The sequence below is a fragment of the Camelus bactrianus genome, chromosome 18, assembly GCF_048773025.1.
Source record: "Camelus bactrianus isolate YW-2024 breed Bactrian camel chromosome 18, ASM4877302v1, whole genome shotgun sequence".
NCBI classification, from domain to species: Eukaryota; Metazoa; Chordata; class Mammalia; order Artiodactyla; family Camelidae; genus Camelus; species Camelus bactrianus.
In genome coordinates this window covers 22,070,677-22,079,310 of record NC_133556.1, presented here as the reverse complement: position 1 = coordinate 22,079,310, position 8,634 = coordinate 22,070,677, and positions in this window count along the sequence as shown.

The following is an 8,634-nucleotide window of genomic DNA, read 5'->3' as shown; positions in this document are numbered from 1 at the left end:
TGTTTTTAATAAAAGTCAAATCCTCAAAAATTTCATTGTAACCATATTGTAATACAGGAGCCATCTCTCTCCAACCTACATGTAACTAACTTGTCCCTCTATAATAGGACTAGATTTTAACTTTGATGATATGTTTGCGATATAGATGGTACTTTAAATAATTGATCTTTTACATCCTTGAATGTGTATGTGTTTCTGCATATATGTGTGTGCATGCGTGTGAGCGCGCTTGTGCATGAGTGTGCATGCATGCACGTGCATGTGTGTGTGTGTGTGCGTGCGTGCGTGTGTGTGTGTAGGCGTGTGTGTGAGAGAGATCGAGGCAGTATAGCACAGATAGCACAGTAGTCTACTCCAGGATTTGGGGTCAGAAAGATCTACACTCAGCTCCCAGTTGTGTCACACATCATTTATGGGAACCTGGATAGTGTCCCAGCTTCCCTGAGCTTCATCACAGTAATGGTTTCATCTCTAGCTCTCAGAGCTGTTAAAAAAAAAAAAAAAAAAAAAGAGCCAATGAGACACTGTATGCGAAACAGCACAGTGCCTAGCACAAAGCAGAAAGTCTCAATAAAAAGAATAATTTGCTTATCAGGATTATTTAGATTTAACAAATTACAGGTGTGTTTTGTTTGTACCTCCCCCCGCCACCCCACCCCAGGAAGTTAGTTTTGCCTGAAAAAGCTGTTCAGATTAACATGAGCTTGAGGTGGCGGCTGTAGTACCCAGCCAGACGTACCGTGAAAACAACTCCATCAGGCATCCACATGTGTCCACAGGGAAGACTGAAGGTATGGACATCTCACCCCAGTGCTGGGGGCGGTACCCCAACCTCCGTGATGTTCCCTGCTCTCCTGCTTTATCAGCGCTGGGAGGGGAGTGGTGCTCAGCCTCATCTGGCCTGATCTTCCCTCTGTGATCTCTATCTTGGGCCAAGGGGAGAATGCAATTCCTCATTCCATCACTAGGTGGTGGGTGACTTCCCTGGAAGGAAGCGTGGCTGAGTGGGTGCCCTGAATCAGAGGCTGTTGGAATAACAAACAAGCAAAAAAATCAGGTATTTGAGCCACAGCCTGAAGTCATGGCCTTGATTTCAGCCCAATAGAAGAGGAATTGCTAATGCTACTGCTTTGTTTCTCTGCTTTTCCACAAGAAATGGTACTTTGATGAGGGTACTCACCTTTCCGCAACACCCCATGTGAAAGAAAAAGTTACATGTGATTCTAGAAATGATGGTGCAACTGTAAAAGCTGAAGTGTGCTCAAAGAATCACTGTGACAAAAGTTCACAGGAGGGCAGGATGTGTGCTGACTAAGAATGAGGTCTCAAGAGACAGAGTGCCTCCACTGAGGTCCAGAATGTTCCACCAGTGACCTGTTAGCTGTGTGATGTTGGGCAGGGTGCTTAATCTCTCTGCGCCTTAGTTCTTTTGTCTGTAAAGTGGTATAATAATAAAAGTTCGCTCTAGACTTGGGGGAGGCGTAGACGAGACCATGTGTTATGCTCTGAGAACAGCGCTCAGCCGGCCGTGAGGATTCACCACCTAAGAGCTGTTTACTCATTTAGCCAATATTTATGAGAGTTCATGACAGTAACTCCCCAAAGAGCGGTTGTGAGAAGTAAATGAGCTTACACAGCTCAAGTGCTTGGAACAGAATCAGCGCCCAAATCAAGGTTTACAATCAGAATATTATGGGGGGAAAGTTTTACAAAATACTGATGGAGAGCGTGATCCCATTTTCAAAATCTGCAGAGGGATGGGGGTGGTGGGAGATCTCCTTTCTCTCCCCCCTGCACCTCTGGTGCCGCTCCAGGGAACTTTAAATACCTAACAACACGTTCCACGTTGGGATGTTAGAAAGAGTATTTTGCTGGTGGTTGAGATGCCTTCAAGGTTCAAAGGAAAGCGTTTCCTAATGGGATTCTGGGCACCTCCACCAGCTGTGCCAGATTCTGACCCTCACTCAGGACCCAGGTCTCCTGGAACAGGGGTCCCCGCCCTTAATGCGCCATGAACCCCTTTGCAATCTGAAAACACCCATGAGCGCTTTCTGACAATGATGCTTTTAACTGCATAAGACAGACTACACTGGATTACAAAAGAAGCCTCATTTGATGTAAACTATCTATGATTCTATAAGTGAAAAGCCACAGATATTACTAATACCATTGTCATTTTTCTTTGTAGTCCTAATTGACTGAAATGCTTAATTGTTAAGTGGAAGTTAGTTAACACTGACGTGCAGATTTTTCCTGTCCAGGGCACAGACTCCTGAATTCCATCCTCAGATAATTTGGGTCAGTGGGCCCCAGGTGAGGAACCTTGCCAGGATAGGTACCCATTATGCATCCACTGTAGACATGCTGACTGAGTAGTCAAGATTTTGTTGCTTATTTCTGGAACAACTGACGTTCCATTCTGCTCCTTGCAATCTCAGTGAATTGATTCAGAGCACATAGCTTATCACCTTCTTTTAATTATGAGATTGAGAAAAACTACAAGTGCACCTTCTGTTGAGGGAAAAATCCATCTAATTGGTATTGAATGGTATCAGCAGCTAATTCTTTTTTTTTTTTTTTTTTAACACAGCGACTCTACATAGAGCAAATTGGTTTGGATGATCAATGGGAAAGAATACTGTTTTAGGGCTTAATGAGAATAATTCTTTCCTTCCTTACAAAGTTCTCATTCACAACTAGATCGATGTTCCTCTTATCAACAAGTTTGGAAGTGATGCCTCTGTGCTTTTCATTTAAAAAAGAAAAGAGAAAAGCCTTTCCTGAAAATTTCCAGTATCATGGATGCTAGCATATACACGTGCATGTATGTGCATGCAAATGTGTGCATTTTATCTCAAACTTATGAAACTAAGGTAAATAATTCTAACAGAGAAAGCCCTTTGAGATTGTTTTGAGCAAGAAACAACTAGATGAGGTGAAGAATACAATAAGCTAGAGGTGGTAAGAGGGCAGAGATGTTCCTGACTCCAGGCTCCCCTGAAACAAATGTGTTTTCCTTATTTATCTTCCTTTATCAGATCATTCTGGTGACTTTACTATCAGGGAAACCATCCTTGGAACATTTATCCTGGTTTCAAGGATGAAAAAAAAAAATAAAAAGGGTTATAGAATGTTCCTCTTTTTTATCAAGATTTTTTTTTGAATGCAAGGTACTGCCTTTAAGTGAGTAACATCTACTTGCTAAATCAGACCCAGAAAAACCTTCATTTGCATCTTTTCAGTAGTGTTCATTTGTCTCCCAACTTTATTGAAAAATTAAGTGCTCCATTTGAGGGATGGATTAAAACTGCCTTTTTTGGAGAACACAGAATTTTCCTCTTTTGATTTTTCCCTGCCTATGATTACCTATGGCTTCTTGAAACAGAGCCCTAAATGTAGCCATTTTCTACTGGGTCTGCAGCACATCCCGAATGCAAATACTTACCCTTAATATAATCCCGGTAAAGTAAGCTGCTTAACAGTTTAGCTAAGGCAGGGCATATCAGAATAGCCTGGTATAGGTTGGGCTATGATTATTTCAACACAAAACCGAGGCAAAAGTTTGATTTGGTCAAGACAGTCAATTTTGGGAAGAGAAAAAGGAAAAGAACTACCCGTTAGGGTGAAGATCTTTGCCTTTTCCCATCAAGCAGCAAGCTGTTGATCTCAGTTTTGTCCTCTGGGACAGTCTAAACAGGGGATTGAAAGCCTACTTGAACGTAAACCAAGGAGTTAAACATGTTTATATATGTCACCTCATATATGTCTACATGTTTGTGTCATGTCTGTGTTTGATTCCACGGGTCCGTGTGTTTATGTCCGTGTGTGTGTCCGTGTGTTTATATGGTGGATATGCCGATGCGTGTTGTCGGTTAAGTGACATAGTAGGGATTGCCTTTGCCTGGGCTCCGGGCTTATGCTTCCTGTGTTGCTTAACAAATGCCGCCAAAGAAAACTCAGCCATTCTTAGTGAATTCAAGGGCTCTAGATGTTGAGAAACCCTCTAAGAAGAAAAGCAGAATCCCTGACTCTGTGGAATCTCCTGACACTCCTTTTAGGTGAACAATGATGGAGAAATTGAGTTATAAGTTAGAATTCTGGCAACAAAAATGTTCTTTTAATATTCTGCCAAGAAAGACTATATAATGGAAGTGAATGCAATCTTGGGATGAATTTCGAAGATAAAACTTGAGACATTTTGTTGAATGAGTGAATAAATATAAAATGGAAAAGTATTGGAGACGTGGATGTAAAGGCTGATTGGTACCAGACTGGGGAGGGACCTGAATGCCAGGTTGAGGCGAATGGCCTTGGGGGAGCCATCAGTGGCTCTGGCCAAAGTCTGGCACAAAGAGTAGGGGCAGGTATCTCATTCCCAGGGAGGTCCTGGCATTGGCCATAGTGCCTGAGTCGTCCTCATGGACCATTGTGGGCATAATCTAACAAGTATACTGGGGTGGTTCGCATGGAAATGGAGTTGAATTAAGGAGAGCCTCAGTGCTCCACTGACCACCCAACTCCAGACTCTGCTGGGCTGTCAGCTTCTACAGTGGCCTAAATGCTCATTCCCGCTTATTGCTTTATTAGTTCTTCTAACCAGTGTTCATTATGGGCCTCCCATGTTGCAGGCTCGGTCCTCAGCACTGGGGGTTGAGCAGTGAACAGAAGCAACCAAATGCCTGTCCTCATGGGGCATTCATTCAGCTGGGAGTTACAGATACACAGACATACATCATACCAGTGAATTACATACTATATTAGGTAAGAATGAGTGCTTATGAGGAAACTCTGATAAGGTAGATGATGGAGTTAGGGAGAGACGGGCAGTTTAGAACTGTTGGTAGGGCTGTCAGGGAAGATGTTCAAGGTGAGACTTGAGGAGAAGCAAGCATGTGTCTGGAGAAGGAGAACTTTACGCAGAGGAAACAACAAGTTCGGAGGCCCTGAGGTGGGAGCTTGTCTGCCGTGGTCAGGAGGCTGTGAAGGGACCCGGGTGTCTGAAGTGGAGTGAACGCAGGGGAGGTGAGGTCAGAGAGGTGAGGCAGATCCTATTAAAGGCACTGACTACATCCGACTCCTGGAAAGTGTGAGCTCCGGGACGTCAGAAACAAAGCGAGCGTTCTTCCAGCCGGCAGCAGGACCTCCATCGGCAAAGGAAGCCACAGTTGCTGCTGTGTTTCAGAAAGATGCTCAGAGCCTTATGCAGTTTGTAATAACATTGACACGCTGTACAGTGAGCTGGCTTCCTTATTTAGTTGCCAGATGGCCTGGGTTTAGAGCACATTAAAATGCGGAAGTCGGTCGGTTACAATCTCTGTTCACATTAGAGACCCTAAGGTCCGTGTTCCAGTGCCCACAAACCCTTTCTCTCCAGAGAATGGTCTTGCCGTGTATAGTCGATTGACTCCCCCAGGCACTGGGAACCCAGAGGAGGCAACCAGAAAGACCCAAAACTCTATTTTGAGGGAAACTATGAAGCCCAGTCTCCCCTTCCTTCTGCCCTTGTTCTGTCTTCTCTTGAAACACATCTGGATTTCAAAGGAAATTGAAGCCACATGTCACCGATGGCTCACAGACACTGAACCCATCAGATGGATTTTGCCCAATCTGCTATTTTAATCCTTTCGACTCTAATATCTCCTCCTCCTTCCCTTCCTTTCCTTTCTTTCCCCTCCTTCTTCTTATGTGCAGAGACGGCAACTGTTCTTGTTGTTTTGTGGCCAACCGAACCCTTTACCTACAAAGACCAGGGCCCTACCTTCCTCTTCCCATTGATGACACGGCATAACCTCCACACTGCGGTCCTCCTTCAGCCAGTCCCGTCCCTTGCCAGGAGGAAGACACTTCCCTCCATCTTTCCCCCGGCCAGCCCCACCTCTGCTGGACCCACAACAAAGAGTAGGCAGGGGACCTTGGGATTCCTCTAGGAGAAGTTGTAACCTGGCAGACTTTGTAATTTGGGGATTTTTCTCTTTCTTCGGCAAATTGTCTCAAACAGGAGTGTCACTTACAGAGACGCAGTTTGTTAAGAAGACTCCACGGTATGAAACAGGCTCATTTCAGTCGTGACTTGCCTACTATGTTCAGCTGCTATTCGAGGAAGAATGTGCCTTGCTTTGGAAGTGTGTTTTGGCACGGTGTATAACAAACATTTAAAAATCCCGATTCAATCCAGTTTGGCATTACTTGAGAGAAACCTGGCTTGAAAAGGTTGTGGAGCAGTTATGGGAATTCTGGGTTTGTCCGGGTCCACCTAGTCCTTGAGTGTGGTGAGGCTTGATGGGCAATGCAAAGTTGTCCTCTCCCAAAGTGTCCCCTTCACCACCCTTACAGCGAGCACCCTGATTCTCTCTGTTCCTCAATCTCAGAGGGCAAATACGTTCATGTCTCATTTGTATTTGCAGTCAAACACTTGAACATCTTTATCAGTGAGACATCAAGTACTCCACTTAGGAATGGTCCTCCGTGACCCTAAACCTTAGAAGGCTTACCGTCTAAATGGAATCAGGCAGGCTCAACAAGGAGCAGAATCCTGGAGCCTCCTCAGCCCAGCACTGCTGTTGTTTCTTGCGGCCACAAGATGTTGCTGTTGAAGATTAGTTCTACACAGTTCAGCGAGGCTCCGCTTTGTAATGTAAATCCCAACAGAAGCTGCAGTGGTTCTTTGAGGGAGAACAGTCCCACTTCCTTGGGGTTCAGCATAGCCAAAGGTGCTTTGTGCTTGGTTTTCTAAGATTGCAATTCTTGAACACTCCAGAAATCAGCCACTGGTCTCAGGAACAGAGCATGGTATGAGGGTGTCTGAGTCTGCGGGAGCTTCCTGCATCAGCCAAGACTGTACCCCAAAATGTCTCTTCTCTGTGAAACCACAGATTCTATTTTGAGTGGAGCACTATAATTATCCCAGGTCTATAATGCAGCTAGGACTTCCCCTTTCTTGAAAGTAGTCTAATTTCAGGAGGCACATTTCCCTTGTCTGCCCCTTTGCCTTGGCTGGGGCCTTCTGGTCAACCTGGACAGAGGTGCTTAACTGCAAATCTCAGAGTGAAGGAAAGGCAGATATTTGCTACCTTCTGAATAACCCCAACCCCCTCTGCCTTACACACACACACACACACACACACACACACACACACCCTTAATTCACAGGTGCACCCTGGGCTCAAATGAAAAACGACATTTCCCAACTTCCTTTGCAAGTAGGAACGGCTAGTGAGATGTGAGTGGAGACCACTGGGTGGAATTTGGGGAAATGGCCTTAGTTCTTTTCTCCTTGATTCCATCTGGAGGCCACACTTGTGATGAGAAACTCAAGAAATTCTCTTGGACCATGAAGTGACCTTGAGGATGGAAATCATGAGATAAGGATACTGCAGTGAAAAGACAGGAAGAGTTTGGGTCACTGCTGACCAAGGAGCTTCACTGCTATCTCTGCACTGCCTTTTAATTCATCTGCTAGCTGGACTTCTCACATTTGAATGAACATACTAATTGTCTGCTGAAATGCAGATTCTGATTTGCTAGGTTGAGGCTGGCCTGAGAGTCTGTAATTCTCCCATGATTCCAAGTTAGGGTTGACAGGTGAAATATAAAGCACCCAGTTAAATCTGAATCTCAAATGAGCAACAAGTAAGTTTTCAGTGTACATATGTTCTAAATATAATTGCATGAGATATACTCATGCTAAAAAAAATTAGTCTAAGTATGACCCAAATATCACATAGTGAGCCAACAGCTGAGCTTCCTTTCAGGTGCAGTAAAAATGCCTATCGGCTCTAAGGAAGTTAGAGTTCATGGGGCTGGGGGATTTCTAGTGTTTTGGATGTTTTAGTATTGATGGTAAGGGGAAAAAAAACCACAATCTAAGTCAAGTTGTTTTTTTTTAAGTCAATGGAAAAGGTATAGGGAAATCTTTGAACCCCAAGACAAGATGTCCAGCAGGTCGCCACGAGCAGTGGCTGGGACATTGGCAGTGGAAGACAGGGGACCCTCTCTGTCTGTCTCCTGGGTGTCAATTTCTGTCCTGACTGTGCCTCTGTCTCCTCATTATGAACCAGCTTCTCCTCCCCCACTTCTGTATTTTCAACTTGCCCACAGTTTACCATGGTGCCAGCCCCAGTCTCGGCTCCCCTGGAGTAAAAGAAGCATTGTGGCTCAGGGCATGGACTCAGATTCACACCCTGGTGCTGCCACTTTGGTGCAATGGTGGGGACTTCGTCATCTTCTCTGTGCACCAGTTTCTTTGTCTGTAAAATAGAGAGCCAGTGGTACCCGCCTTGTAGGTTTGCTGTGAGCTTGAAATAAGGTGACATACGCAGAGGGCCTTGGAACAGGGCCTGACACAAAGCAAGCACTAAAATCCCTGCTAGCTGTTACTATACCGTAGCCTCTGACCTCAGGTTCCCACAGGCTCCGGGCCTCTTGGCTTAAACTCCACAGAAGGGAAGGGTCTGGCTGGCTCAGGTCTGTGGGGCTGTCTGTGCAGGGGCTGTGGGGAGGTTGACGGTGTCTTTGGGAAGACAAGTTGAGACCTTGGGGCTGTGGGACCCAAAGGAGCGTCAGCCTTGCCTGACTTGCCTGGAAGGAGCATCCCAGAGAGGTGACACTGAGCATCTTGAAGAAGACAGAGGGGGG